This window comes from Perca flavescens, chromosome 8 (genome assembly GCF_004354835.1).
Source record: "Perca flavescens isolate YP-PL-M2 chromosome 8, PFLA_1.0, whole genome shotgun sequence".
NCBI classification, from domain to species: domain Eukaryota; kingdom Metazoa; phylum Chordata; class Actinopteri; order Perciformes; family Percidae; genus Perca; species Perca flavescens.
Genome location: NC_041338.1, coordinates 7,217,599 through 7,233,286, shown reverse-complemented (window position 1 = coordinate 7,233,286; position 15,688 = coordinate 7,217,599).

The window sequence follows — 15,688 nt, the reverse complement described above, 5'->3', positions numbered from 1 at the left end:
AACATTTTTAAACTTTTGAAACTCATGAATATAAAGTAAATCTAAAAGGGAGGTCTGACATCGTCCAAAAAGAAAAACCATGGTGTGTGTCATAAGCTTTAAATATCAATAGTCACATGAATGCAGCAATACAATACAACTACAAAACTTAACTTTAACAATGATCTAAACTGACAACCAAGATAATTTGGCTAAAATTCAATTGGTGCACTGGAAGCCTCCATTTTATGCAGTAGAATCCAGGGGTGGAGGTATTCCCTGCTCCTGAGCTGAGATGTTACTCCTGACATAGTAGGACAGGACATGATATTTCTCGGAAAACCCCTGTAATTGAGTTGACGTGCTTTTAAAGCCATCTGAATAATACAGCAAGCACACAAGCTCCCATCTCAATGTGGAGCTGGTGCAAACCCACATCAATTAATCAGAAGCGTTCAAATCTTTATATGACATGCAGCTGCTCGAGGAAAATGTGCACATCACTGAAATTGCTATAAGAATTTAGGTGATAAGAAGACCTTTGTATTAATATGTAAGTGAGACTGTAACTTTTGCTGAACACAGTGGACACAAGTGACATTTGCAGGAAAATGTAGCACAAACGGAGAAGACAAAAAGTCGGTAAGCTGCCTAAATAAAGTCTACTACGCAGAAACATATCTTTTCTGTTTGCCAACATTAGCCACCTTAAGCTAATCATACAAGCAAGTAAGGCTGCAAGAGAAAAACCCTGAATTGTTGTAATTAGGCAAGGCTATGTTTTACTTTAGTGGCGAATTCTGTACAGCCTAATGGAAAATGTATGCCAAAACATAATGTAACAGCAGTCCAAAAGAGTCATAAAGTAACAATTACTAAATTATGGCAGTTACACAGCATCAATCTCTTGTTTGCTAACTTAAGCTAAAGCTAGCCTACTCTAAGTTATTGGTACTGTAACAGCTATACTCCACTCTAAAAACTTTTGAGTGCATTGAGTTGAGCCAGGGAGCATTTTATTAGTTATGAAGTTATTTAGTCTCACTTTAAAGCACAATTAATATGCAATAGATTTAAGAATTGCTGTTTTGAAAGCTATTAAAATCCATAGCTATAAGAATTATATCATGCTATTCTTATGTACTATACAGTGCTCGTTCAAAATGTGCCTGTTTGGAACGGGCCGATTACTTGGCCTGTGGTATTGCTGCTTGAAGCTATCTCCAGAACCATTGTACCCAAAATGACTTACAGAAGGACCCCAAAGCACGTAGCAACCACACTGTAGTCTACTACTGACTTAATGTGTACTCCTACTTTAGAGAAAAACATTGTACTACGCCATTTACCTGACAGACGTGGCAGATTCAGAATTTACTCACAAAACATCAACATTAAAATGTGGAGTAATCACAGACTTTTGCCTTATGGACTGATGGCGATGCGCCACCAATCAGCAAATATCTGTGATGATCAACCACCAGAACCGGACCGAGTACAGAGACGGACTCACAGAGACAGATTTGGCTCTGGAATGTGAGTGTGTGTGTGTGTGTGTGTGTGTGTGTGTGTGTGTAACCCTGCACACAATTATTTTCATGTGTGCAATTTCATCTCAGCCCTGCTAAAAATAACAATAATAAAAAACATATTTTTTTAAATCAATTTTGGTTCTTTAAGTGAGAGTTTGTGAACTTGTCTGTTAGTGACAGAGGACAAACAATTACAGGTTCAAAGGGCTTGAAACAGGTTTGATATCCTGTGTCGTAGGAAACATAGGCACTGATTTATGTTTTCATCCACGGGTGCAAAACATTTTTACATTTCAGAACCTTAGGAAATGGACAGTGGCCGACATGAACATACACTCCTATTAACTCGATAAAGCCGTAAAGTAGGCTATCTGATAACACGTAACGATTTGGGAAATAAAGAATCAATGCCGCCGCTCCACTTAGCACAAACTGCAATATTTAATTTTAAATTAATGTAGCCTATTGGCAGTCTGGCAAACGTGGGTGCTCAGTATTTTCCGTGGGTGCTCGAGCTCCGGAGTGCCCACGCTATCGGCGCATATGGTAGCAAATGCTGTGCACCTCTAACCCAGTCAAGGAAAGGGTTAACAGAAACGTAGTTTTGGCCAATCGGAGGTAGTTGTGCCAGACTCCCGTCTTTGGCAAAGTCTGTCAGAGGGAGAGCAGTAGTGTGGTTGTGAAGTTTAACGTTGGTAGTCCCCAGAGAAGAAGTTGGTAATTTCATTGCGCAGATTAGAACCCAAATTAAAACATAAGCAACTAAATTTGCTGAATGTTAGAACATTGTGACTTATAAAGTGTCAGGTTTAGTTAAAAAACGTTAGCTGACGTTGTTGTTCAGTAGCTAACTCAGAAATTATCCGCTAATTAAATTACTGATTTATGTTAACACTTTTTGCAAGGCACTGCATCCTTGTCACATTCTCATTAGGGGCTGAGCCCCCCTAAAGGTCTGATCCTACAATCACCCTTGGGCCTCAGCCTATTTTTCACACACCTGCAGATGCTCTGTTAAGTCTTCAACCTACCGGTGAGTCGCTTCACCCCTGATGGAACCTAACAGCAGCACATTTCTCCCTCTCAATGCACGCATGCACGACCATCTCTCTGTGTCTGACAAAGAAAGATCTTTAATCACTTTTGCTGGGTAGAAAACTATAGAGAAGATGACTCAGCAGTTTCAAATGGAAGGGCTTTGAAAAAAGTTCTTAAGGGAGTGGGTGCATTGGTGTGGGAATAATTTCTTACAACTCCACATTATTTAAAGAAGGAGCTGCTGATAGAGTTTGGAAAGGAGGCAGATCTAATTTAAACATTTTGCTGAAGATGCAGTCATTGAGAGATTGGACAAATGTGCCATGCTTGATAAGTCTCTTTTTTACAACAATATTGTGTCAGTTATCCAGGAAAAAAGAAACCATCTCCACATGTTACTTACTTTAACTGTTGAATTACACTCACTTCTCAAGATACTTTTGCTGCTGCAGTCTGCAGATAACCAACAATGTCCTGCATGGGATTACAGGAAGAGTCTCAACTCAAGGCACTGCAGAAGGCAAGAAGCATCTTCAATCCCTGAACGCAGTCCTACAAAGCACTCCCTTCTGCTACCATCTGGGAGTAGACTTTACAATCACACTGATCTCAAACAGATGCAGGATGAACGCTGTTCTTTGGCTATACATCTGCTCAAAAGAGAAAATGACTAAAACTACATACTATACAAAATAAGTATGTATTTGTTATTGCAATTGGTATGCATTTGTAAAAAAGTGTATGCATTTGTTGTTTCGTCTTATTTGACGAAATAAATATGTAAAAAAGTATTTATTTGTTATTACTTACATTTTCGTCTTACATAAAGGGCAAATCTGAAGTTTATGTTTATGCTGAAGATTTGATTACTGTTAATGTTTTTTGTCATAAATGTTCCCTCCTTTGCTGCCCACAGATTTATGTTTTATAATGTACTTCAATACACAGCATATTATACTGACAATAGGAAACAACATCAATAAAAAGGGAGAAGGCAATTTAAGAAAATTAGCCAGTATTATGCTGCATTATACTGTAGGGGTTGAGGCTATTATAAAATCTCATCCTCTCATTTTTAAAACGTGTTTTTAGTTCCGTGGCTCTAGGGATGGCAGTGTCAGTCGGGCGGCCCACTACTTTGATCCAGGCAAAAATAATTCAACAACTCTTGGATGGATTGCCATTGCCAAATTAGTTGCAGACATTCATGGTTCCCAGAGGATGAATCCTAATGACTCTAGTGATTCTGTGGCTTTTCCTCTAGCGCTACCAGCAGATTGACTTTTGTGGTTTTGAGTGAAATGTTTCGACAAATGTAGAAAAGTCTATTCTCCTCATTTGATGACCCACATGATGAATGTTTTCCTTTCGAACTCAATGGTGTGGACACTAAATCTGCACTTGAACATAGACTTGAGATGTTGTCAAGCTTAGATAACAACATGACAATAACACCAAAGGACACAAATTCTATGACCAACAGCCATGTTGCAAATTACCATTATTCCTGTAGACAGAATGGTTCAGTTTAGTATTTGTGATCAAGTATTACTAGAAACTAGATTCTAACTATTGGATTTGCCAGAGCAAGACAGATAATAGTGCAGATGAGTGGACAACATACAACAAACACATTTAAGGAAATAAGAACAAACACATTTAAGGAAAAGAAATCTTGTGGTGGAGCATCACACCCGTTTTTAGAATATGCATTGTAGTAGTCTCACAATGCCAGACCTTCCTCCGCAGTCCTGCAAAGGAAGGTCTTGGTATTCCATACAACATAGATAGGAGAGGATAGGAGAAAAACATGCTCTGGTTTATTGGCATTTCTTTAAACCAATCACAGTCGTCTTGGGCAGCGCTAGATTCTGCTGATGTGGTTTTTACCGATTTGCCCTTTTTTCTGTTCTGTTCTGGCAGACTGAATTTTCCTCGGGACATTAAAATAATATTAAATCCAAACTCGTGTTCAGGCTTCCACATGATGGGATTTTTGTAAACATTATCTACACGAGCAAACTCAATAAGTGAATAGCTGAGTAGAGCGAAAAACAAAGTGATACTTTGATACTTGTGCATGTAAACACAGTTAATCATACATCTAGCCCACTGTGATAAACCAATGTGATAAAGACTCGAGGCAGAGTACTACGCTGTGTAGAAGAAAGAGTGGATAACGGCCATGATTTATTCATTGATGAAAGGAACCCTGGTATTTTATTTATGATATCTTTAAATATAGCTCATGTGAATTAAATAAGTGATTGAAAATGGATGTTCCAACCTAGATTCGTGTGTATACCACACACTGAACCCAGGCATATGCACACACATAGACAAACATACATCACAGCACACATTCACAAACAAATACAAGTGGATAAAGGTACACACTCTGTTCTTCAGTGTTGCTCCTGACTGACAACTTTTTCACTTTTGGCTGTAGCACTGTAACACAAAATCAAACTCATACTGCAGCTGAATTTACTGCTACTGAAAAATAACCAACAACATTCAACGATCTGTAACAACTCATCAGGTTATTGTGATTAAATGCAGAATTATCAGGAATAAAGGGTCCAGCATTTGGTCTGGGGGATTCAAATTATTATAAACAGGTTGGCCAAATGACATACTTACATATCACTAGAACAAATGTCTCTCCCAACTCATTCTCACTTCAACAAGTAGTTGAGCTGACATGACTCTCTGACACACGCATACTTAGCTATTTTTTAATGGTTGTGTCAAACAAATACAATTTAAAGGAATATGTTTGACATTTTGGGAAATATGCTTATTTCTGTTCCTTCTGGGAATAAGAAGAAAAGATCGATATCACTCATATGTATTAAGCCTGGACATGCTTAGCTTATTTTAGCTTAGCATAACAACTCGTGATAGGGGGGAAACACCTTGCATGGCTGTGTTCAAAAGAAGAAGAAGATTTATTTATTTATATTGGGACAATACACATTAATCAACATTTCTGTAAATGCGCCACTGTTAGCCAGTCGGCTAATTTTCAACTGTAGTCCTAGTTGCATGCATGTCTTTAAGGTGGGAAGAAACCGGAGCACCCGGAGGAAACCCACGCAAGCACGGGGAGAACATGCAAACTCCACACAGAAAGGCCTGGGACGACCTGGGTTTGAACCCAGAACCTTCTTGTTGTGAGGCAGAAGTGCTAACCACTGAGCCACCGTGCTGCCTCACAGGTCAAATAAATCAGTCTACGAGCCGGTGCAAGTGTAAAGAAGACAACAGGTTGCAGTTTTGCAGGGGGTTATGACTTTTTCCTGGCTGGGTGCCTGCCTCTAGTCTTTTTACATTACATTACATGTCATTTAGCTGACGCTTTTATCCAAAGCAATCGCTATTTATGCCAGAGATCACACGCCTCTGGAACTAGGGGTTAAGTGCCTTGCTCAGGGACACATTGGTTGATGTATCGCAGTGGGAATTGAACCCCAATCTCCTGTACCATAGTCATGTTTCATATCCACTGCGCCATCACCACCCATAATGTAACTGCATTTATATAGCCCTTTTCTAGTCTTAACAAAGCCCTTTAACATAGTACAGGAACCATTCGCATGCTGTGGCCAAGGCTGCTGTACAAGGTGCCACCTGCTCATCAGATAAACACATCAACATGGGGGGCAGTGTTCACACATTGACATATCACCTTTTAAGTTGATACAGTATGGCAAACTTATCAGCAAACAGCTGCTTAGTTCCACATCCAGATGTTACAGAGAAATGTTATAGTTTACAAATAAATCAAAAGAAGTTGGTTTATATGTAAAACATAAATAAAAACAGAATACTGATTTGAACACATGATTTGCAAATCCTTTTCAACCTATATTCAATTGAAGACACTACAAAGACAAGATATTTACAACAAACCAGTGGGTGCTCCGTGGTTTGTTGTCGGTGTCAGCAGGCAGCGAAGACAGTGGAAGGAGAGGAAGCAAAAGCGGGGATGCCGGTCCGGCCTCCTAGCGAGACTGAGGAAAGATCCCCACAAGCCTCCTCATCCGAGTATGTTCCTCACCAACGCAAGATCCCTGGTCAACAAAATGGACAAGTTGAATCTACTCACGAAGGAAATCGCTACGGCCATGACTGCTGCATTTCAATAACATCAGAGACCTGGCTTCACCCGCGGATTCCTGACACAGCCGTGCAGCTAGCTGGGCACACTATGTACTGCTATGACCGAAACAAAGACTGCGGTAAGAACAGAGGTGGTGGTCTGTGTATTTATGTGCACGACAAATGGTCTAGAGATAACTTAACCATACATGAACACCATTTCTGTTAAATGCTGTCCATTTTTCTTGCCCAGAGAGCTAACATTAGTGCTAATCACGGCTGTTTACATACCACCCAATGCTAACGTTAGCACAACTCTCCTGCTGTCATCCAACAGTAGGCTATTAACAAACTGCTGAAGTCTCACCCCGACGGCATACACATTATTGCAGGTGATTTTAATCAGGCAAACTTAAAATCTATCCTGCCTAAATTTTATCAGCATGTAAAGTGTCCGACCAGAGGGGAAAAACCTTAAGACCATTAAACATGCATACAAAGCCACACAGCTTCCACACTTAGGCCACTCAGAGCACCTTTTTCTGCTCCTCACCCCTGCATATAAACCTCTCATAAGAAGCATAACCCCTCTGACAAAGACGATCACCACCTGGCCAGTGGATGCACTTCCTCAGCTAAAAGATTGTTTCACACACACCGATTGGAGTGTTTTTGAACATCAGGACCTGGCGCTATACACAGAGGCTGTACTAGGAGGGAATGTCACGGTGGACAAATGCATCTAGGTATTCCACAATCAGAAGCCCTGGATGACCAGCCAAGTCAAGACCCTACTTAAAAATCGCAATACCGCCTTCAGGTCAGGAAACAAAGTGCTATGCAGCGCTGCCAGAGCTGACCTGAAGAGAGGAATCAGGAAAGCCAATCAGGAAAGCAGCAGGACCCGATGGTGTTCTTGGGAATGTACTCAGGGCCTGTGCTGATCAGCTTTCACATGTCTTCATCAACATCTCCCTGACACAGGCTACCATCCCAGCCTGTCTGAAGTCAGCCACCATCATCCCTGTATCCAAAAAATCAAATACTGCCAGCCTCAATGACTACCGCTAAGTGGCACTAACACCCATCATCACCAAGTGCCTGGAACGGCTGGTCTTGGGTCACATCAAAGACTGCCTTCCTCCCTCCTTTCGACCCCCACCAATTCGCTTACATAGCAAATATATTGACTGAGGATGCCATAGCCATCACCCTACACACTGCGCTGAGCCACCTGGAGCACAGAGAGAGCTATGTCAGGATGCTCTTCATTGACTACAAGCTCAGCCTTCAACACAATCATCCCCGAAATCCTGGTCAGCAAACTGTCTGATCCCACTCACCTGCTCCTGGATCAAGGACTCTCTCACTAACAGACCCCAGACAGTAAAACTCGGACCCAACCTCTCCTTCATCCGATCATTGAGCACGGGCTCCCCACAAGGGTGTGTGCTGAGCCCACTGCTCTATGCCCGCTACACCGCCGACTGCAGACCCGTCCACACCAGCAACACCATACTGAAGTTTGCTGACGACACGACGGTGGTGGGGCTGATCTCTGAGGGAGACGAGTCAGCCTACAGAGACGAGGTCCTAGAATTGTCTAAGTGGTGCTTGACCAACAACCTGGCTCTGAACACAGCAAAGACCAAGGAGATCATTCTGGACTTCAGAAAGCACAGGGCAGATCTGCACCCCTTCTACATCAATGGAGAGTGCGTAGAGAGGGTCCACACCTTCACCTTCCAGGGCACCTGCTAAGAATTTCGTTGTTTTTGTACAATGACAATAAATCTTCTGATAATGATTCATGTTCTGATAATGATTCAAGAAGCTGTGTTACATCACATTTCCTTTTAACAACAGTCAATACGCATTTGGGAACTAAGGACACTAATTGTTGAAGCTTTGTAGGTGGAATTCTTTCCCATTCTTGCTGGATGTACGACTTCAGTTGCTCAACAGTCTGCGTTCTCAGTTGTAGTGTTTAGCGATTTATAATGCACCACACATTTTCAATGGGAGACAGCTCTGGACTGCAGGCAGGCCAGTCTAGTACTTACACTCTTTTACTACGAAACCACGCTGTTGTAAACACGTGTAAAATGTGGCTTAGCATTGTCTTGCTGAAATAAGCAGGGACGTCCCTGAAAAAGACGTTGCTTGGATGGCAGCATATGTTGCTCCAAAACCTGTATTACCTTTCAGCATTAATGGTGCCTTCACAGATGTGCAAGTTACCCATGCCATGGGCACTTACACACCCCTATACCATCACAGATGCTTTGTGCTGATCAATCTGGATGGTCCTTTTCCCATTTGGCCTTGAGGACAAGACGTCCATTATTTCCAAAAACAATTTGAAATGTGGACTCGTCAGACCACAGCATAGTTTGCGCCAGTCCATCTCAGATGAGCTCGGGCCCAGAGAAGCCAGCGGCGTTTCTGGGTGTTGTTGATATATGGCTTTCGCTTTGCATGGTAGACTTTTAACTTGCACTTGTAGATGTAGCGAGGAACTGTGTTAACTGACAATGGTTTTCCAAAGTGTTCCTGAGCCCACGTGGTAATATCCTTTACATAATGATGTCGGTTTTGAATGAAGTGCCGCCTGAGGGATCAAAAGTCACAGGCATTCAATGTTGGTTTTCGGCCTTGTCGCTTACGTGTAGAGATTTCTCCAGATTCTCTGAATCGTCTGACGATATTATGGACTGTGGATGATGAAATCCCTAAATTCCTTGAATTGTACGTTGAGAAATGTTCTTAAACTATTGGACTATTTGCACGCGCAGTTGTTCACAATGTAGTGAACCTCGCCCTATCCTTGCTTGTGAGCGACTGAGCCTTTTGGGGAATCTCATTTAATACCTAATCATGACACTCACCTGTTTCCAATTAACCTGTTCACCTGTGGAATGTTCTAAACAGGTGTTTTTTGAGCATTCCTCAACTTTCCCAGTCTTTTGTTGCCCCTGTCCCAGCCTTTTTGGAACGTGTTGCAGGCATCAAAATGAGTGAATATTTGCAAAAAATAAATAAAGTTTATAAGTTTAAACATTAAATATCTTGTGTGTCTGTTTGTAGTATATTCAATTGAATATAGGTTTGCAAAGGATTTGCAAATCATTGTATTCTGTTTTTATTTAAGTTTCACACAATGTCCCAACTTCATTGGAGTTGCAACCAAGATACAAAATACAAATAGTTTCTGGCTACATGATAAATGAGAGGTGCTGTAAGAGCGCTGATAGTGAACCAAAATGGTAAAGTTGAGCTAAAACTTTTTATGAAGCTCAGTAAAGCCAAGGGGAGCTGCAGATTCAGGTAATAATTCTCTGTATATTACAAGCGACCCCTTTCAAATTGTTTTCACATTGTGTTAGGGAAATTTTGATTTACATACTTCTCTCTTGTTATTATTAAACTGTTTGCATAGAATAATATTATACTGAATACTCTAAACAAGATAACTGGAGCCATTGCTTGTCCTTGCCTGAAGTTGTTGTGTGTTCCTGAGGGCATACATGCCCTCCCAGACCAGATAGGGGAGACGTCATCGACTCTGACAAGATAACATTTGACGACATCTACTGTGTATCATGATTTATTACATTTATTATAAAAAGCAGGTGTAGAGAGCTTTTCGTTAGGTCATTGTCTGTATTATTCTGTAGTGTGGAGAAGGCCTCCTTGTTAGGTTCTCAAGTAAAATGAACTTTAATATATCTTCAGTGGTCACTGTCTATCATTTGATAATGTAATTATTCTAACACATTGATATATTTTCTTGGTACATTCTTATACATACATTCTAAGTTATGAGCCTTTCTTATGCAAGGGCCGTAAAATTGATTAAAACAAATAATGCATATACTTAATGTTGACTGACAAAATCTTCTACAGAAAGTGACAGCCAGGAAATCCACGTTTTCTGTGAGATCACTGTATTGAAAATCCAAAACATTAGTTGGAGAAATGAATACCTTTTCCCTTGGTTTGCATGCAGATTGTAAATGATCTTTATCATACTTTATCCTTTCATCTTGACAGAGTCCCAATAGCTGATTAATGTTTATTCCTTACCACCAAGCCAATATAGGATGATTCAGGACGAACACGTGAAAGAGGATCCTTAAGGGATGTACTTTAAAATGATGTTACATAGTCACAGAGAGAGTGTAATGCTTAATAAGTTATGTCTTTAAATTGCTGATTTTGCTTGACCTGGGTTATCGTTCAAGCAGAAAGGTACACATGCAAAAATATGTGACAAACAGCCACCAGGAAAATCTATGGTGGATTAAAAGGTAACATTAACTATGCCTAACCTTCCCATGTTTTTGTGTCTAAGTAACTGATGGGAACAACATTTTTTTAAATTGGTCCAATATTAAGCAAAACCAGCGGCGAAACAAGCTGAAATTTAACGTTAATGCCCAATTGTGCACCTTAAATTTCCATCCACTAAATGTGTTTGCTTTGCCACTGACATGCTAAGATTATTATTCTAAATGTCCAACAACATTATGGAAAGGATACTTACAGAGATAGACCTTTTTGTTAAAGAGTACAATCCTTTTTGTTTTACATAAACAGCCCTGAAATCGCCAAAACCCACCAGACTCCATTTAAATAAACAGTAATTTCATCATCGTAAAACACAGTTCATTCAAAGTCGACAGAAACAAAATAAAACTATTATGTTATTTTGTTGAGTATATTAAGGTTTGTTAATATTTTTCTTGTTTCTACTTCTGTTCAATTATCATTTCCTGTTTTATTTTTAAATTCTCATCTTGTCTCTGGCTGTATTTGGAACCGCCTACTACGACGTGCTTTTGTGGTTTCGTTTAAAGTAGCAGCAGAACTGGCGAAATGGAAACATCACATTCTCTATGTGTGCTGTCCCTCTGCACTGCTGGACAGACCAACAGTAATCTAAGCCATTTACTGATTGCTGATTTTTCTGTAGAAACAATACCTCACTATTGTGTATGCTTAGGAGAGCCAGTAAACACCATCCAGCTTCAGGAGCACAGCTCTGCACCACACATTGTACCACTACCAAGCCATCATTTGCAATGTGTGCTCTGTGCCAAGGTAATGTGTCTGTAAATGGAGGCATAGAAGCCAAATTCCAAATTAACTGACCTGAAGCAGACCAGGGATGTATGCTGCTCCCAAGCAATAGAAGCTTTAAGAAAATCGGGACTCAAGAGGCTGCCAGAGAAACCATCTGTGTGCTGTGACTGCATAAGCTCCATCAGCTGTGCTGTCACCCTAATCTCTGCACCTCCATCTTAGCTTCAATATTTGAAAACAAATTCAATGCAAAAGCAAACAGTGGATGGCTCTCTCCTTTACAAAATGAGTATTTCTGAAAGCCAGACTATCTCATCATAAATAACGAATGGATCAGGAATGTCTATTATTGTCAACATTTGCCTCTTGGAAAATAACCCTTTCATTTTGTCAAGTAATCTAATCAGGACGAAAACATGGAAGGAAACACATTATGCAAACCATAGGAAAATATAGTTATTGTTTTTACTATCTAAATAAGCATTGCCACATGTTAAAGACAACATTTAGCATTTCCACACTGATGTTATATAACAGCAACTGAAGGTATACCGTAACCTAGAGCATTGCTAGCTGTGTCACTGCAATAATGGCTGTTTCTATTTTGTGAATTTCATAAGCACTAGTTATAACACTGTCAGTGGTCTTGCATAGCCAGACCTACCTCCACAGCGCTTTAGGCAACTCCCCATAAAACTCACCATTAAAAACGTTTAAAAGTTTGATGTGGTAATTGGATATTTTTCTGCAGTGCCTCATAAAGCGAGGCTGTAAAAAACTACCATAATAGTTTTTTTTAAATGTGTGCAAAAACTAACATAAACACAACACCCTCACTTTACAACACAAGGGCCTGTACATTTGAAATGAATTTAAAATGTAATGTAATCGCTCATGGGATTATTTAGACATATTAACCACCAAGAAACAAAAAATCCTAAATGTAAGCCTACGTTATATCAACCAACATCTTACAGCACGACAATCACATCTTGGCCTCATGCATGTTTAAACTTTTAAACATATAGTCATAGCATATATCCTGTACGCACTGGATATATGAAGTTCAACTGAAAACATTACTTGATTTAATCATTATGTTCCAGTGAACCAGGAAATTATAGAGAAATATGTGGAAGAGGTGGGCCAGCTGGTACAAGAAAAGGGTCTGAACTGCCTGATCAACAATGCAGCAATCAATATGGTGGGGGCCGACTTTAATACTGTTACTGCAGAGAAGATGATAGAAAACTTCCACACTAATGCTGTGGCTCCTCTAATGATCCCCAAGGTAATGTGTGTTATTCTATTAGATGTTGTGCTTTTTGTCGACTTGGGTATTGAGGATCAACATTTTCTTTTTGGAATGTCTTCAGCTCTCACTTCACCAGATAGTGAAATAAAAAAGAAAAGAAGCTATATTTCACACCAGGAGGACCCGCGAGTGGTTAATTTTTCTAAATACTGCGAACTAAAACAAAAGGAAGATCTTGATGGACACAAGTAACAAAACCCCCTTAGCCTAGAGGAGACTGTATTTTATGAATATTGATTGAAAGTCTGGTTTCAGTTGGCCCCAGAATACAGGGTGGACTGCAGAGCAGCACCCAGTGCTAGTAAACAAGACTAGGTCAAAACCTAGTATATGGCTGGACCATGTATGATCAATGTGATAAATAGTGGACACATTGTTACAGGGGTTGTCACCAGTGGTGTGAATAAATGTTCATCTGTAGTGCTCCCAGTAATAAACTATTTGTTTATTGTGTACTGAACTAGAATATCACATGATGACATGATGATTTGAGACAAATAATTGAAGACTGGTTTCAATTTAATTGGGCCATTTTAAACTTGTTGTTCTGGATTACTCATCTAAAGTGTTATTGTGTAATTAATGTAACTTTGGGAAACAGTCCAGACCGAGGTGTAACCCCATGACAATGATGAACCACAGCCTAATGTTGGTCTTGATGAGCTGCAGCATATATTCATGGCCTAACTGAACTTAACTCTCCGCTCTCTTCAGTGCATCGATGTTAATATGTCCATTGGAAACTGAAAGTGAAAACTTAAGTTCCACTGGCATTGTTTCCATGCGCTACTTTCAGATGGTGCTATTTTAAGATGGTGCTATTTTAAGATAGATTTCTCCTTTCTTCGTAACGTGTAGGCCTACTCCTTTTTGTTATTTGAGTAGTTTATCTTTCACTGCGCATATACCGCTGATGCACCGCCCGCTTCCTTTCGGCATTTTAGCCCTAATTCAAATATGTCCAGAAACTACATAATCAACTCCAGTCATTTGGAAAAGTCTAGATCTGTAAAAGCATTGCGGGTGTTCCTGACTGCCCATTTAGATGGGAGAGATGGGACAGATTCAGACTACTTGTATAGTATATTCAGTAGTATCCCAAAAGCGTGATGATATAATACAGAGAGAACATAAGATAATAAAAAAGAACCAAAATAGTCTCGGGATTGAATCTCCAGGTATTTTAGCATTTGTATCATCAAGGGTATTATAAGATGCTGCATCTGCTGAAAGACAATATCATACATTCTATCTCAATCGTTGCATTAGTAAGGCATCACTGCATTAAAACTGTAATGTGGCCTGACATACTTATACACTCAGTATCCAGTATATTAGGTACACCTAGCTGAAACTTATGCAGTCTAATACAACAGTCCTGCAATAAATCCTACCTTCATGAGTGTTATAATGTTTAGTTTTTAGTTTAGAGAGGTGTTGATTTAACTGTATGATCATTTTGGAGGATGTAGTTTGTGGTGCTGTTGAACTCTATTATATTATACTGACAGACGTTTCTGGTATTTACCCTCATTGATATAAACGGTTTGTAGAACAATCTAAATGGAGAATTCAAGCAATTTCTCTGTAAGTTGGACATGCTGCCACCAGAGGGCACTATTTGTCTTCATTACCACAGAGTGTACAGTGACGTGTCACTCTGACTGGAATTGCCCAAAATGTGTATATCTAGATTGTGTAGTAGCAGGGGGTAGTTTTGTTATCAATACATTATATGCAGATGCAATTGTATTATTAAAATTAAACAAAAACAATATTTTTCAAACTAAACACACACCATAGTAATTATCACAAGATTTTGCAGATTCAAGAAGATCTAATGCAATATTGGTTACATCTTCCTTCTCAGCATACTGAAAAAAAAAACCTGTACGGTAGGTTGATTTTTTTTTCTGCCCCTACCAGGCATTCCTGCCTCTGTTGAAGCAAGCTGTGTCTAGAGGAGGAGCTTTGCTGTACGTATGAAATTAGCTGACTGTGTTTTTAAGATGATAGGGTAAATTGTTGCCAATTGTCACACCCGATAGCCTACCATAAATCCTCTAATGTGTCTTTAGTTACCTCACCTTCGAAGCCATTTGTAGTCTATTAGCGATGATGCCTTGCGGCATTTTCAGGAGTTTTATGTTTATTTATTTATTTATGTCAGGGACAACGCACACTAATAATACATAAAAGTAAAAATGTGCCAGAATTAGCCTGGAGGCTATTTTACATCCGCTGTCCCTGGACTGGTGCTAAGAGGTCACCCTAAAATGAGATTAAACGATTAAACTATCAATAATACATACAGATTTGGCCCTATACAATAAAAGTTGATTATACTAATGCTAAAAGAAAATAACATAAAAACAAGAACAGTTGGCTGAGATCAACACAAATACACACAGGTGAACCGGGGCAAACAATATGGCAATGATGATGGTGTATGGATTTCTTATCAAGAACCTTAAGAGTTTGTTTGTATAGGGAGTGTAGTGGTTTAAGAGAAGTTTTGCTTGCTTGTGACCAGGTTGTCAAACAATAAGTCATATGCGAAAAGGTCATCGAGTGCACGTACATCATCGCAGCCTTTGTTGACCTGCAGCTTTGACCTTCTTAATGTGCGATTTAA